Here is a 16739-nt window from a genome sequence, read left to right as displayed (position 1 = left end):
AAAGCTGTCCTCCCCTTATGAGCATTAGGTCTCTGTAATGCTCACATGACCTTGGTCAAGCCAAGAGCCAACTCCAATCAGCAATAAAGGGCTTACGATTCTACATGCTCATAAAATACTCCATGGTAAACTGAGTTACCCAGATTGGACTACCCTGTTTCTCTCTATCCCTGTCCTATGTTTCTTTTCAGGGCAGTTCAAGTTGACCATAAATGCTTCTATTTTAATAGCAGCTTACTTGGGTCTTTCTCTTTTCAACTCTTAGTTTCATAGCATCATATGGATAGATAGCACCTTAAAGGTCATCTCACCTAATTTCTTTCTTATGAGAGAATCTCTTCCACATTTTCATATTTGTCAGTAGCAAGAATAGTTTAGTACTATCTCTTGCATTTTCAATTTACTGGTTCATGTGTAATCTTGTCTGTCAAAATTGATTGCAAGCTTCCTGAGGGTAGGGAAGAGCTGTGTAAAAGGACTCTCTTGCTATTAACAGCTAGAGCTGGTCTTGGGTAAGAGGTTAAGAATAAGCCATAATCTCTCTACTCTTCAGGTTCAACCACTAGGAAATGAAGGGGGTGGAATGGCAGTTCCACTTCTAACATTTCATGGGGTTCTTTTGCTATACTGAAAGTTCTCAAGGAAAGGAACATATGTTAATAGTTGGTCTATCTCTAGTACCATGTACAGGTCAAATACAATAGATTCTCAATGAAAGATTATTGACAAAAAATATGCCCTGTATCTCCTGTACTCTTACAACATCTAGCATAATCTTAGCCACAAAGGTGCTTGTCATATGTTATCTCATTTAACTGCCTTTAATCCTCACTTAAACTCTAAAGAGTTGATGCTGTATCAGTAGGCCCATTTTTCCGATGAAGCTGAAGCTCAGAGAGATAGCTTGCCTAGTTCTTCTCAGGGTGAGTCAAACCCAAGCCTGTCTAATTTCAAAGCCCAGACTCTTTCTGCACTGCAAGATGACCTTGGTATTGGAAACATGTAAGTTTGCTGAGAGTTTTCACTCTTCTAAGCACAGCTGGAGTGTCAGTCCAGCCCATGCTCCATAATAAGCATATTCCCTGTAATCCTCCTGAAGAAACACTTAAAGCTGGAGGGTCATACCAGCCCCTTGGCCTCAGTTGTGAGTACCAGGAGTGCACCTGTGATGCACTGAGAGGCAATCAGATGCTTTTCCGTGAAGAAATGGAACCACAAAAAAGATTGCAGTTGGGAGTTGTCACGGAGTGTAGCAGAAACCAAAGTCAGATGCCACAGTTGTGAAGGAGCAAAACTAAGCGTCTCGTGGAGAAAATATGTCTCCATAAGAATCGGACAGATAGATAGAGAAAAGGGCAGGCAAGAGTCAGTGTGACCCTCGAGAGGGAGAGAGAGAGAGAGAGGAGCTGCCTGGCAACTTCCCAGTTCCCAAGAGGCCTGCCTATACTTCTTATATCTGCCTTCCATGAGTTCACTTATATACTTTCAATAAATTCCCCTCAGTTTAAGCCAACCGTCCCTACAACACCTTTCTGTGTATACCTCTGCCTGTTATGGCCCAAGTAGGTAGATTCTTAGGGGCAATGGATAGCCTGCGTCTCCCTGTGGTACTCCTCTGGGATCTCCTTCTGGCTCCTGTGCCATACACAGTGAAATAAACCTAAACTGCTCACAGCTGGGCTCCTAAGCCTCAGTTAGGAATTGGTTACATTCCAAATCTTGCTGCAGATTTGGGGCACTCTAATGTCACAGTGACAAAAAAATCTGCCAGGGAGTTGGAAAATGAAAACCCAAAAGAATACTCCTCCCTCGAACCTCGTTGCCTTTCAGTAGTGAAAGCCACTGTCTTGAAGCATCCGCATGAGGAACGATGTGCCAAGAAAGCTTCCTTTAGTGAATTTCTTGCAGCCAGGAAGGCAAAGATTCCAAAACTACAATCCAGTCATTGTCAGACCTGGAATTCCCTTCCGAGGACAATTACATTTTGCTCCTGCTTAGCTCCTTGTTGCTTAGCAACCACAGTAGCATCAGGGGAAGCCACTGGAGAGAAGAGCCCTTTCCAAAGTGGGGCTTGGGTGAGAATAATCAGGAGTGGAAATTACCTTCTCACTTCCTAGAAAGAAAAAGATACGATGTGGACCTCAGAGGTGGTAGAATTAAGCTGCATCTGCAGGCAGCCATTTAAATGTCCACATTTTAGTTAATAATCAAAACCAGTATTTGAACAGAACTATTTAACTTTGCAATATAACTTTATATCTGATATTTTCTGTAAGTCTCATGGTGATTGCTACCTTAGGGCATGATTATGGTTCTCAGTTTATAGAGGAGGAAATTGGGGTAGTGGGTGCTGAATAATGTGCTCACCTTTACCCAACCAGTTAATGGCAGCGCAGGACTAGAGTCCAAGTCTACAATTTTCTATTTGTCCATTATAGCCTTTATTCATTGATTGATTGATTCATTCATTCATGATATAGCATCAATGTTCATCCAACATGCATAGGTAGGCATGGTGGTGTTAAAATATTAGAATTTTTAAATAACCACTGCTCCAGACTTACCCCTATGCCCCTCACTCTATCAATCTGTCCCTCCTGAACATCCACAGGATCCAAAAATCAAAGAACTATCACCTGGATGAGCAAGGCCATGTGTCAATGTCCATTCTGACTGATTGGCCCTATGTCATGTTGATTGTTAAATATTTTTGACATTCTACCAACCCTTACTGGACATATGTTGGGCAACAGGTACAATTTTATCCAGTGAAGATGCAGAGGTATAATGCAAAGCCCCTGACCTCAAGGAGTTCACAGATTGTAGCTGAAGGGAAGGAAAAGTAAGAGCGCACAATCTTTTCTGGACTACTTCTCATGACAGGGAGCTCATTATTATTTAAGATGATCTGTTCTCATCTTACATCCAATCACAGAGTTTTCTATTACAAATATTGAGCAGAGGCCTGTCTCCCCATTACCTGAGCTGACTGGGGCTTGTTATGCCCTCCAGAGCCGAGTCAAGCAAATTAATCCCTATTTTCCTTGAAGCCTTTCTTACATTTAAGGAGCGCTTTCACGTCACGCTTCAATTGTTCACAAAATGCTCTCTCTGTTCTATGGGGACTCTCTTGTGCCCTAGAGTCAAAAATGGAGAGAATTCTACATATGGCTTGGTCCTCAGAAGATTTTAGCACACCCCTCCTTTTTCAGAAGTGGGATCTGAGGTTCAGAGAAATGAGGGAACTTGTGAAATAAGCTTAAAACTAAGTCATCTTAACAATCTGGTTGGTAGTCTTTTCATTGCATCATTGGGACATACGTCCCATTTCTACATTTCCAGAATCATCCCCAAACTCCAAATGTGATCCACTCTACAGTTCACTGTGGCTATCACCTTTGGTTAGGTACAGCTTCTGTTAATGCTACCTAAGAGGGCAGGAGGTTAGTAAGTACCCTGATCACATTCTATTTCTATTCTATTCTATTGTATTATTTCCATTGGATCAGTAATTCTAAATGCCAGTTGCATATTAGAAGCACCCGGGGCATTTATTATTAAGACCAATTAAATCAAAATGGGTCTCAAGCATCAGTAATCCCCCCAGGTAATTCTGATTCACAATAAGTATTGAGAAGCACTACATCAGATAATACTACCTCAATTTCCAAAAAGGTGAGAATCAATACCGTACTTGAACCCAGAAGGGGAAGGTGATTGGCTCTGAGAATTACTACATGATTTCAACTACTTATAAAGGAAGAACAGATGTATGTGACTCATTTCTTTCTACCTTTAGCTTCAGAGATGTGAGGATGACATGATCTACCCTTAAACTTTGAACCATTCCTTCCTTGCACATATGCCCTTTATCTGGCTCTCAAGTCATGTAGGGAATGGTCATCTTGCAGATCCTTGCAGGTGTGGGGCCTGGGGCAAGGAGGGGTGTTTCATGATGACCATTTCACAGGTTAGGCACAGGGATCCCTAGAGCACAGAGCAACAGCCTAGCTGGCAGCAAGTCAGCTCTCTGGTGAGATCAGAGGGACACTTATTCTTGCCCAAATTTATTGACATTGTCAATGAAAGGCACTGCCTAGTCCTCAAAAGTTTTATCTTTGGTTGGAAAAACATACTATAGAAAGGAAAAGTTATACGTGCAAAGGGGAAAAGGAAATATGTATGTTAAATAGATATTAAATGTGCAGCATTTCCAAAGAGGGTACGATTTCTGACCTCACCCTCCTCCTACTGTTTCTGCATCTGTGCTCCATGCACTTTGTAAACATCTCCTTTCTGGCATTTCCATACCTTAGAGGTAGTTAGAAGTTTGCATGCCAATCTCTTCCACAGGTTTCTAATTCTGAATTTGTATCTCTAGTTCCTCCTATAGTGTCTAACATAGTCCATGCTGCATAATTATTTGCTGAGTGACTATAAGATGCTGACATTAGAGACTGTGTGGGAGTAAGAGATTTCTATTGTGTGCATTCCTGTCAGCAGCTCAGATTGTCCCTTTATTTTCTCAAAAGTCCTGAGGCCCTAGGAATAGGTATCTTAAAATTGCGTGGCACTACTTTTCAGGCCAACTCTTTTACTAGCGGCAGACTTTCTGTGTTTCAGGGTCTGGTTCTCAGGTAACCAAAAAGTGGCCTACTGGGGAAAAAAGATAAGAATTCCTGTAATATTTAGCTAGGATTTGAATACAGGTCCTGTTCTATCAACAGACATCTCATTTAGGAGTGGGGCTTTAGTTCTCAGGAATCCTTTATTATTATATACTAAAAATTACATTATTATTTCATATTATTAACACATTATATGACTGTATATTTAAAATGAAAAATACATGCAAAATATATTATATGTAATGTATATTATATGTAGATGTATATAGGCATGCATGCATGTATATATATGTTTTATATATAGATATGTAAAACAAAGGGTGAGAAGTTTCCCTTTTCCTTCCCCTCTCCTCACCTCTCATGATGGGAAGACCGGCTGCACATAAGTAAGGAACATTGGATAGGAGAAGTTAAGGGACACAGAGTCTGTTCATGGCTTTGCCTTAACTTCCTGACTCTGGGCAATCCACTGCCTCTCTGTCTGATTCCTCAGCTTTAAGATGATAGGGTTTGACTAGGTGATCTCCCAGGTGAACTTTTACTGCCCTATAATTTGTAGCCTGGCCTCACCATCTATTACAGTGAATTTTTAATTAGGCATGCGCTTCTCTGAGCTGCTCTTCAAAGAAACACAACAGCAGAGGAAGGAAGACCCTGTAACTATGCCTAAGTTACAGAAGGGAAAGGACTTGGTCAACAAGCTTCAGTTTCAGCTCAGATGACACCAGCCAGCCATGGACCATAGGCAAACCCTTCTGATTTCTGGAGCTCCTTTTCTTCATTCGAAAAGCATAGGAGATGGCCCACATGCTATCTTAGTCCTCTGTGGGCTTTGGTCTAGGATTTCAGAAATCTGGGTGCACAAGGAAATGGGCAAAGGTCATGTGATTACAGAGAATGGTTGTTTTGACAGTATATTTTGTGCCTTGATCTCCACTCCTATCATCGGCTCATTATGCCCTACTGATTTTTTTTTTGTTAAGCATTACTTTCCCACTAAGAACAATATTCCAATATAAAGGGTAGCAGAAGTCCTACTGAAATGTTGCTCCAAAGGAGGTCTTGCAGCGATGAGCAACAGGAAAAGTTTGTGGCCAATTAGAACATTCCTCTGACCAAAAAAAGAAGACAGGGTGGAACGTGGGTCAGAGGGGAGTGAACTATCTGTTGAGAATCAAACTGAACCCCTCCAGGCACATGGACCAGGAAGGGAGTTGGGGCGTCCTCCGACCCAGTTTCCCTTGCCCCACTTCAGTGCAGCATTCCTGGGAAAAGGGTGAGGACGGTGAAGAAGCTCCCTGACAGGACTCACACCAGTAGCCAACGCAGGGAGTCAGCGGCTGATGAGGTTGGTGGGTGGACATCCCCAATCACTATCATTCCTCAATCCAAATGTCTGAAAACTTTCACATAGAACGTGTTAGTCAGGAGTCCTCTCAGAATCCGAGTTCTGAGTAAACTCTACTCTGGGGTCTTTAAGCAAAACCACTCGCAAACCTTCCTGGATCTGTTTCTGTCCTGTAATGTAGATATGTCTCTCAGGGGCTCCATTCCTCAGTCGCCTGAGGTTGCAACTGAAATGCCCCCTTTTGCAGCCCAAATACACTCACAGAGATTAAACTACCATCATATTTTGTGCAAACTGAAGACATTCCGCCTTATTCTTTCCACCACCCTGAATAGAGAACCGCATGCCAACGTGCATTTGTCACCTCTGCGTGTCTTTCCTCTCATCAAATGTCCAATTCCTGCGAATAAAGAGAAAATGCACATAAGCTTCTGAATGCATAACAAAAAAATAAACCCCTGAAAGTGAAATGTAATTACCAGGTTAAAAAAAAAATGTACCTAGTTTCGAGAGCCTATCACATCTCGCGCCACCGCGCGCGGCTCCCCCCCAACACTGCTCCTGTTGTGTCAGATAGTGGCAGTGTTGAGCCCGGGAACCGGCGCCGAGCCCGCGGCGGTCCCCGCGGCCGCCCAGTCTCCGCGGCTGACTCTGGCGCACAGGAGCCACTGGGCCGCGAGGGCGCTGGGAAGCAGGAGGGGCGCGAGGGGCGGCGAGGGGTCCCCGATCGGCCTCCACGAACTGTTTTCCTTCTCCCGGGGCAAGAGCCCCACTCCCTCCAATTGATCGAAATTCACCGAGAGAGGGAGGGTGGAGGGAGAGGTCGCTCGCTCGTTACTGGCTGCGCCTCCCCCGGCTCGAGCCGGGCAAGCGGGCCCCGGTGCGTGGGGCGAGCCGTGTGGGCGCCCGCGCCTCCTCCGAGGCAGATCGCGGGGTGGCGGTCCCCGCTTGGCTCGGCCGCGCGGCCGCTGCGATCCTCCCCCCTCCCCCGCCCGCGCCCTCCCCCTTCCTTTCACTAGGACTCCAGGACTCGGGAGAGGGCGCGGGAGGCAGGCACACGGGCCCGACCCCACTCCAGCGCTCGCCGGGGACGCGGGCGGGCGGAGAGGGGCCGCGGCGGGGGCGCGGGGCGGGCGCGGCCATGGAGCGGCGGCGGCAGCACTAGCGACCGCGGGCGGACGAGCGGGCGGGCAGGGCCGCCCGGCGCCGCGGATCGAACTGCACAGCTCAGCAAAAGCGCCCTCGCCCTCCGCGCGCCGCCTCCTGCGAGCCCAAACCCGGCAACATTTTTTAAAGCTCTGATCCATCCTTTGAAGAAAAGGAAAAAAAAATAGCATAGATCGGAGAGACGGGGATATATATACATATATACATTTTTTTTTTTTTTGGCTCCTGCTAAAATTAGCCGGGCTCGCCGCGCGCCTGTGTGCGAGTGTGTGCGAGTGTGTGTGCGTGCGGGCGTGTGTGTGTGAATGTGATTACTCCAGGACTCCTCGGGCTCCGGAGACGCCATTTTCCCCCTTGATATCTCTCTCCATAAATCGGTGGCGCGGCGGAGGCGGCCGCGCCGGGCGGGAAGCGCGGGGCCGGCCGGGGCGCCCGCCGCTCGCCGCCGCCTCCGCGCGCCCGGGGGCCCCGGCGCCCCCCGAGCGAGGGCGGCCCGCCCGCAGCTCGCCGTTTGACAGATGCTCATCGCCATGGAGTTGCCGCAGCAGCACCTTTGGGGGCTCAGGCGAGCGACCGGAGCCGGGATCTGAGCGAGCGTCGGGGCCAGCGGAGCCGGAGCCGCCGGGACATGGGTGAGCACGCGCGACGACCTTGGCCCGGGAGCTCGGCGCCCAGCCTCCCGCCGCGCCGCGGGCCCCCGCACGCCGGGGGCCGGGGGCGGTGTGTGTGCCCTGCATGCAAAAGTTAATGTCGCCTCGCCCGGGCTTTGACTTTGCACGGGGCGGGAACGGGGAGACGGGGCTGAGGGGGCGGGATGCCGGTCCCGGCGAGGCTGCAGAGGATGGGCGCTATTCCGGCCCGTCCGCCGGTGGGCAGCGATGCTGGCTCATTTGGAGTGGCCGGTTGGTGGCGGCGATGGTGGAAGCATCGGGCTGGAGGGCTGAGAGCTTATTGAGTTTCGCCTAATCTGATCCTCCCCCCTCTACCCCCCTTCGTCGCCCCCCCCCCCCCCCCCGCCGCCTTTTGCACCCTCCCTCGGTCCTGCTGCCGGCTGGCGGGGCTGGCGGGTTTGGCGTTGGTGGAGGGGACTCGGAGGGGGAGGGGGTAGGGAAAGGGGTGGGAAGGCGGCAGGATATTTTTTTTTTTTGCTCTCTTTGTAACTTGCAGGTTAAGTGGAGCTAGAGAGCTACATTGTAACCTAGTTGGATTTTTGGGGGGGAAATGTATCAGAATCTAACGTGTCGTTAATAGAAAGAAGAACAGGGAAGAAGTGGTCCAGCCGGCGAAGGTTGGTGTGTGCTTGTGTCGTGGCTCTGTGTTAGTCTTTCTCTTAAAATCTTAATCAATGGATCTGAGTCTCTTTCTCCTGCTCTCCGGTTTTGGGACTCTGAAAAGACAGGAATTCCCTTAAAAGCAGACGAATGGTTTTTTTGAAAGCACGCATTGTGTGTGATTCTAGTGGAGCCGTGGGCTTGGGAATTAACGGCAGGCTTCCCCGTTCGGTGGTTTCCAGTGGGAAATCACTCCGGAAAGGGAGCCCTTCAGTATCGATTTATTGTTTTTGTCTTTCAAACCATTATCTCTTTGACTAAAATACAGTCTGAGAAGTTCCACAGAGACAAAGTGAGGTAAACTGGACTGGGCAGATCTTTAGCAAGATGGTGATAACGGTGATGCTGTTTTTGGTGTCTGTCTGTGATGGAAGCATTGTTGGGTAATAGCAATTTCTGATCGGTAGAGCATGCTGGTTCTAAAAAGATAAGTAACTACCGAAATGCTGTCTTCTAGGCCCCCTCCCCACACGCTGCAAACACCCCTCCTCCCACGACCCGCACAGCTTACAATTCTGAAATCGGATCCAACTGGAAATATTTTCTTTGGAGATCGGAAAGTTGTGCAATTGGAAGTGGGAGATGAGGCTAGAGGTACTGGGAGCGCGGGGAGGGGTATCTTATTGCCCTTGATGCTGCGTTTATTCTTTATGTGTATCTGTGCCGGGTCTGAGGGTGGGTGTCTCCATCTAAAAGGACTGCTGAGGGAAGGATTTCCGATTCGTTTCCGCTTCAAATAAACTGTCCTGATAATCTCATGGTTGACGTCTAATGCTAAAAGAGCAGTTCGAGTCTCTTTATCCCTGCAGAAACTCTCCTCCAAGAGGGCAGTTTATTCTTAAATTCTACAGCAGCTACTTTTCCTTCCAATCCCCCACACTCCCACACACCACTATCCACACCTTTCTTTCTAAAGTTGGGGTGGAGGCCATAGTCTTGAAGAAAATATGAATATTACTTGCTTTTCTCTTACATTGTTTTTCCTTCCTTTATTCTTCATCCTGTTTTTCTTTTTTTTCTGTAGATTTGTACAACAAACTAACTTCATAAAGTAGCTGTCACCAAAGCTATCTGGCCATTGGCCCCCATCTCTTACCCTCCTTTAGTTCCTACAGGTAAATCTGATGTGCACCATCTGAACTCATCTTCATCTGCAAAACGTGTGTGTGGGGGTCGGGGGGCGGGGAGTGGGAATGGGGTAGAGAAGAGGGAAGTGGAGAGGAAGGGTGTTGTTCTGTGTAGGCCACATCTGCAACCCTGGGGCCAAACCTGGACCGTCTGGGAGAGTTTCCTTTGCACACCCCAGTTAGATGTTGTCTGGCTCGGATGGGGAGGCGGGGCCGACTGGCCAGGGGCATGTGAGGGAGGAGAAAGTTTGTAGCACTTTAAAAATGTAGCCAGTTTACAATCCCAGGTCACTCCCTCCCCTTTCTCTTGCTTCTACCGTCCCCAAACTCCCGGAGGGAGGCTTGATCTCTTTTGCTCTGACCTGCCAGTCCGAGGTTTCTGAGCTAAGTTGAAGATGTACTTAATCCAGTTGCCTGCTGCCAGAGAAGGGCGTTAGGACAGATCAGCAGAGTGTGGTGGAACACAGAGTATTTTCTAACTTCAGGGAATGTAGCCTGAGAGGATATGGAGACCAGGTACTCTGAGAAAGTGCTGCTTTGCACATCATCTCCCCTCCCCCATGAAGAAAAAAAGTCTTAGTCTTGGGAGGTTGAATTGGTGTTGGAGCTGGACTGTGGGAGCTGCTTGCCACTATAGTAACCTGAGCTGGGCTGGGGGGAGGAGGTGGTGAGCGAACATGATCGGGAGCCAGAGGAGGGAAACTGACTTGTCTCTCTTAGCAGGGAAAATAGATGTGTCACTGGAATAAACAAACTGGAGGTGGGGGAGGGGATGGCTTGTAGTGAACTTAAGGAGGAGCGACTGAGAGGCAGTGATGTTGGTTAGGAAAGGGGCCACTTCTAACTTGGGAGAAAATATCAACTGCCTTATATGTTCATGAATGGGCTAGGCAAGTGAAGGGGTGTAATCTGAGCTTTTGTAGGTTAACATCAGAATGTTACATAGAAAGGCACAGCTGGCAGGCCCCGTTCTGGACTTCACACAGGGGAAGCCTGGGGGTATCCCTGAGTGAACCAAGGAGCCCCTTGGTGCTGTGAGGGCTTCTGCTCATGTACTTGCATTATTAATGGCAAGTTGCCCTGTAAATCACCTGATCTAAATGAGAATTGGGGGGAAAGAGGAAACAGTGCTTGGAATCTTTGTCGAATTTAGTTGAAAATGATCATTGGGGAGAGGCAGGAGTTTGCTGAAGAAGAAATAAATAGGTAGGCACTTCCCCTTGGATTCCCGATTCCGTTTCTGCTGCTATCTTGACTTTCAATTCCATTAGGGGCTAAATCAATACTTCTCTGGCACAAAAATGTACATGTAGGAGAGGAGAGTTTTTTTCAACCTGGCCATTACTTTTAGTTGTACTTCAGTCTCTGCTCTGAACCTTCTATATAATATGCAAACGGATGAAGATGAGAAGTGGCTAGATGGATGGGACATCCTTTCTGGATTCTTGTGGAGACACTGAAACTTGGCTGGGCCTCAGCCTCCCAGAATGCCAGTTTTTCCCTTGGAGACTTGAAGTTTTAATTGAAACCAGAAAGCTATTGAAGGCAAACCCAGCCAATGAAACCTTGTTTTCTCTGCTGCTCAGGAATGGGAAATAAATAATTTTTTGCTGATGGCATTTCAAGTTGCTTCAGTTCTGCTCCTGCGAGAAGAATGGGGGAAATTGTTGTTAACACGTTAGCATTGTCAGGAGTTGCAGCGTATTAAAACATGGGGTGATGTTATTGAATTTGCTCAGGGACCCACTGTGTGGGAGCCGTCCAGTGAGGTGGTAGGGGTCAGGAGGCTGCTCTTGTCTTGGAAGGGTAGCAACATTGCCCTGAAGAAAGGAAGCATGACAGAGTCCTTGCCACATATCACTGTGCTTGCTTCTTGGGTTCCTGTGAAGAAGGGAACAAAACTATTCAATTCCATTCTTATCTTTTGGGATATTATGAAACCTAGTGAGTGTCCCAAAATGTTTTGGGCCAGGATTAAATAAGGAGCTCCACCATCATACCTGTCACCATGGGTTTGGGCTTCCTTAATAGCTGTTTCTAAAGATAACCCTCTTGTTTCACAAACTCTTCACAAAGTCACAGATGCTTGGTGAGTGCAGGAAAGTCAACACCAAGATGCCCATGGTGTTTTCTTCATGAATGCAGGGGAAGATGCCCTCCTGCGTTCTCGTTTGGCTGTGAGTTTCATTTCCCTTTTCGCTTAGCCTTCTTCTAGATTCTGATCTCGCCTTAGACACACCAAGTTGGGGCAATATAAAGTTCTTGGGGGACCTGGTGCCCTTTGATGACTGAGTCTGTTAGTGGCTGTTCTATTTTTCATCTGGAAGTTTCAAAGGTTGGAGTGAGAGCAGCTTTCTTTAGAGAGTTGATTTTTTTACCCTCTTAGAGGGTGCTCTCTAAGGTTGAGGAAGCATTATGTTTTTTAAATAATAAAAAAAGCCTTTGGCTTAGAAACCCACAGTTGACTTCCTATCCAGTTCAGAGCAAATGATGCCAGGGTCTAATGGAGAAGTGAGCAGCCCGGAAGTTCACAGGATCCCTCAGCAGGAAGCAGGCACCCCTCCCCAGGAGCTGGGGAGGCCTATGTGAAATAATTATGGGCAAAGCCAGCTGAGCTGACCCTCCAGGCAGGCAGAGGCTTCCACCTTTCCAAGTGCTGGAGAGGGATAGCGAATGAAGGGGGTGCAGAAAAGGGTTTCAGAAACTTGCCAGGTTGGAAAAATGTATCCTTGACCCAACTTATCGTTTCTTTTCAAAAATACCCCCTTTCAGGTGATTAGGCACATGTGTGTGGTGATGGACTGTAATTAGTCTTTGGGTGGTGAACAGGATGTAATCTACACAGGAATCAAAATATAATGAGGTACACCTGAAATTTATATAATGTTATAAACCAATGTTACCACAATAAAAAAGAAAATTTAAAAACCCCCTTTCATAGGCATGGCACTTTGTTCTTTTCAAAAATATCTTCATATCACGTCTGTCCCTTGATTCTTCTAAGGATGGAGGCCAGATAAGCATTGTATGCCCGTTCAGAAGATGAAGCAATTGATACACTGACTTGCTGAAATGACACAGGTTGGTGCACCACCTGGGGCCAGGTGGCTGCGTTAAAGTGTGAAGAACATCACACCTGAAGTGACCAGATCTGCTTTGGATCCTGTCCCTACTACTTCTCTGCTAAATGACCCCCCGACAAATTACTTAACCTCTTTGAGCCTCAGTCACCTAATCAGTAAAATTGGGATAAAGATGCTTAGCCTGTCCGCTTCACAGGGGTTGTAAGGATTAAATAATACCAGCTAATTTTTGTAATTGATCTCTGAGAGGATTTCCATGCTGCCTCCTGGAAACTGGTGCCTGGCATTATTGTCGCCATAGCCCAGAGATTAGTAACCCCTTGGTATGACCAGAAATGCCCACAGGGGCCCTTGTGTTCTAAGACAGTCAAGGAACAGTTGTTTTTTGTTCTTGACTCATGAAAAAAAATGTATATATGTGTATATTTTAAAATCAGTTGAATTAATGGACGCCTCCAGCGCCGTGTATATTTAAGACTCAAAGTCTCAGATAATATCTAATTTGGACTCAAGGTTGTTTTGGTGCTCAGGAAATCCCCTTTAAGTCAGGAATGAGAAGGAGGAAAGGACATTGACATGGAGACATACAGAGAGGGGAGGCAAGGAGGAGAGAGTGCCAGGGAAGGGTCTGTCTCCATAGGGAGCTGCAATGGCTGAGCAATGATGTTCAGAACCGAATTTTTAGCCCCTGTCAGGGAAAGAACTGATAGCAAGATTACCTCTGTCACAGCAAACCCAGTAGGGTTTCTGGAATCAGGAAAGTTCTTCACAGTCCATTTGTTCCCTGACTCTTCCCAGTTGCTCCTCTTTCTCTTTCCCAGGATTCCTGGTTTGCCCTGTCCAGCAGCCTGCAGCAGACACCTGGCGGTGTTCTCAAGTGAACCTCATTTTATGCAACACTTGCACAGGCCTCTGCTCCCGTCACATTGGTTTCCTCACTGACCCTGGGTACTCTGTACACGTGTCCACCTCCATGCCTCAGCTTGCTCTGTGTTGCCACCTCCTCTCTGGAAGGTGCCCTGATTGGTCCCTTTTAGTCAGAGCGTCTACATCTTAGGACATCAGCTCAGCTCTCAGCTCTTCACCTCCGTCTCCAGTGCACTTCAGCTCATGCTGCTTTGCTATTTGTGTCCCTTACCTCTCTAGACTGTGAGTCCTTGAAGAAAGGGGCAAACTTTGCCCCATATGAATGATTTCTGTTGCATGAATGAATCACAGAATTATGTAGAGATTGAATATTAAAAATGAATGCTGGCTTAGGTACTAAAGCTCTACACTGGGGAGCAATACAATGAGAACCTCTTGTTGTTGTTAGTGCCATCCAGTCAATTTGGACTCCTAGCAACCCTGTGTAGAGCAAGTGGAACCCTGCTTAGTCTTTTTGTGCCATCCTCTCATCTTCCTATGCTATATCAGACAATGCTCTCCAGCTATTCATAGGGTTTTCATGAACAATTTTTTCAGAAGTGGATGGCCAGATCCTTCTTCCTAGTCTGTTTTAGTCTGGAAGCTCTGCTGAAACCTGACTACCATGGGTGTAACCCTGCTGGTATTTGAAATACTGGTGGCATAGCTTTCAGCATGACAGCAACACTCAGCGGCCACAGTATGACAACTCACAGACGGGTGGTCTGGGTCCCTGACCAAGACAGGAACTTGGGCCGAGGCGGTAAGAGCGTGAATCTTAACCACTAGACCACCAGGGCTGGCAAGGACCTCTTAGACAAAGTGAATAATAACCACTTACGTTAATAGCTTTTTATATTTTTGGCTATCTTTCAGGGGCAATTGCCTACTCTCAGTTTCTCCCTCAAAGCCTAAGAGTTAATGATGTCTTACCACTTGTACATCCTATCAGTCAGTGATTCACTCATTCATTCAATCATCAAATATTTATTAAGTGCCTACTAGAGTCTCATTGTCACTCTAGCACACGCAGCTCTTGACTTTCTCTGAAAATTCCAATTGCATTTTTTGTCCACCACACTCATTTTGGCACTTAACCATGCAATCTTCTTTGCTACTTAAGTCCAAGTGCTTTCCTGCTCCTCGGTGACTGAGTGAGCCTGGCCACAGTGGAAGAGAAGGCTGAGCAGAAAAATGTACTCAGAGGGGAAAGTTCCAGGGAATGGCTCCTGAGAGGCAGGAGCCGCAGGCGGGACTGGCCACCCATTAGCATAGGATGTGGGACAAGGTGCCTTGTCTTTCTGTTTCTTACTTTGAGCCACGGTAAAATGAAAGAGTTTGCATTGATATGGAGGGAGGGTCCCTTCTGAAATTTTGTGATTCTATAGATAGAAGTGTCTTCAGAATTTTAAAGTTTTCTTGAAGCTCAGAGCTCCTCACCCCCGTTTACTGGCACCTTAACAACTGTCCAGTCCAGTCCCACTGAGGATTGGTACACTTTGCTAAGTGTTTGCTGTGGATGAAAGAGTTACAGGAGGGGAAATAGGATTAGGAGAAGCTCCCCAGTTAGAAGCAGAGAGCCAGACTTGGAGGACAGGGAAAGGAGAGGAGGGGATGGTGAGTCAAGAAGAAGTACCATAGAGAATAATGTGGAATGGAGGAAAAGGATTGATTCTCTATGTCTTTTTGAAAACTGGCCCCCTTTGGTGACATACCTGAGTTGAGACAAGGGAGATGATGCAGACAAAGACAGCTTCGGGAAAATCTAGAATAAATTCTCTACCTGGGATTTGCTACTACTTTCTGTGCCCTGTAGGCTTCTGGAGTCTCTGCTATGGTTACTTTATGAACCTCCTGGATCTAGGGGGCTGGGCGTTATTTCCTTGTGTAGATTCTGTGAGCCACGGAGGCTGTGTCTGTGCTTCTGGGATGTCATGTCAGTCCCCACCGCATAGCACAGCACAGCACAGAGTCTGCCCTTTGTTCAATAGCAGCTAGCGAATTGGTTTCTGTGCATTTTGCCATCAAAAGGAATGACCCAGTCTATCCAAAGCCAGACACCTCTGTGATTTGATGGGATCACAAAGTTGGGATTTGACCTGAGGCCCTGTGGACATTTAGTGGGAATTCTGACTCATTAGGGGGCACACTGGTTGTATATTTAGGATGAAGGAGACTCTACAAGCTACTGAGATGCTGCAATTATTTTTATCTTAAGATCTAGCAAAGAATTTGGGATGGGGGAAAAAAAAAGCAAGTAACACGATTAGCCAAACTGGGTGAAAAGCAATTTCTTCATTATTTCTTCTATTTGCCGAGGATTTGCAATTCTCTCGGCAGAAAGAAGCTGCTTGGGGTTTGAACTTGGGGCTAGAGAGATGTGGAAATTGGAGATGCTGAACTTGATCCATCCAACATAGTAGCCTGAGAATGCAGCAGAAGCCGTTGGAGCAGTGTTGTTGTGCTTGTGGCAGAATAATGAAATCTGGTGGCAAGTCCTTTGCAGTGGCTCTGTCTGTGACCTGTTGTTATTTGAGCAGTGAGAGCTTTGATTTTTTTTAAAGAAAGTATTGATTAATAATGGTGGCTAAAAAGGATGATTTGATGTGAAAGCCCTGTGGGTCTTCTTTCTGCTTATTACTTTGTACTCCAGAGCTCAATTACAGTAAATTTTTAGATCCACAGATATTTATTAAAGTCTCAGCCTTGCAGCTCATGTGAGCCATTGTTCCTGGCACTGTTGGGTGAGAAAGGTCTGGTATGAGATGTGGCTTTTGCCCTTGCAGAGTGGATAGTATATCTGGAGAGATATGGTTAGCTCAGATGGAAAGCATCAGTCTGCAGCCAAAGTGGGAGCATGATCTAAGTGGAATTATGCTATTTGTGTGATCAGTACTAAGGTGCAGTCAGGGAAGGCTTCAAGGAGGTTGTGGTTTTGGGTTTGATGGTGGATTTGGAACAAGGGGACATTCTTGGTGGGTAGAATAGTTTGGGCATGGCAGCAGAGGTGAGACAAAGTTCAAGTGTGAATTTAGAATTGCCACAAGGAAATGAATGCTAATCATGAACATGAACTGCATCTGGCAGGAGCAGGGAAGCCCTGATGATTAAGGTCCAGCTGGCTGATATTGAGGGGCAGGCCACACATA

At 46.8% G+C, this 16739-nt stretch overlaps 1 protein-coding gene and 1 long non-coding RNA gene across 5 annotated transcripts in view; one reads left to right on the top strand and one right to left on the bottom strand.

Moving 5' to 3' along the window:
- The window catches only part of LOC123286942 (uncharacterized), a 31318-nt gene extending 24706 nt beyond the window's left edge, over positions 1 to 6612 (bottom strand). The window contains exons 1-2 of the long non-coding RNA XR_006529768.2: positions 6477 to 6612; positions 6341 to 6376 (exon numbers count right to left, since the gene is read on the bottom strand). This is a non-coding gene — a long non-coding RNA (uncharacterized lncRNA). The remainder of the gene's footprint in view (positions 1 to 6340; positions 6377 to 6476) is intronic.
- The window catches only part of SETBP1 (SET binding protein 1), a 362058-nt gene continuing 351895 nt past the window's right edge, over positions 6577 to 16739 (top strand). For 3 of the 4 annotated variants that reach the window (XM_070513131.1, XM_070513132.1, XM_070513133.1), the window contains exon 1: positions 6577 to 7775. The gene's annotated coding sequence lies outside the window, so the exon portion shown is untranslated. Of the gene's footprint in view, positions 7776 to 8250; positions 8432 to 16739 lie in introns of those variants that run through there. The other variant, XM_044774659.2, reaches the window with a different exon arrangement.

The sequence above is a fragment of the Equus asinus genome, chromosome 7 (genome assembly GCF_041296235.1).
Source record: "Equus asinus isolate D_3611 breed Donkey chromosome 7, EquAss-T2T_v2, whole genome shotgun sequence".
NCBI lineage: Eukaryota > Metazoa > Chordata > Mammalia > Perissodactyla > Equidae > Equus > Equus asinus.
Note: the sequence above shows the minus strand (reverse complement) of the source record. Positions and strands in the feature narration are given on the sequence as shown.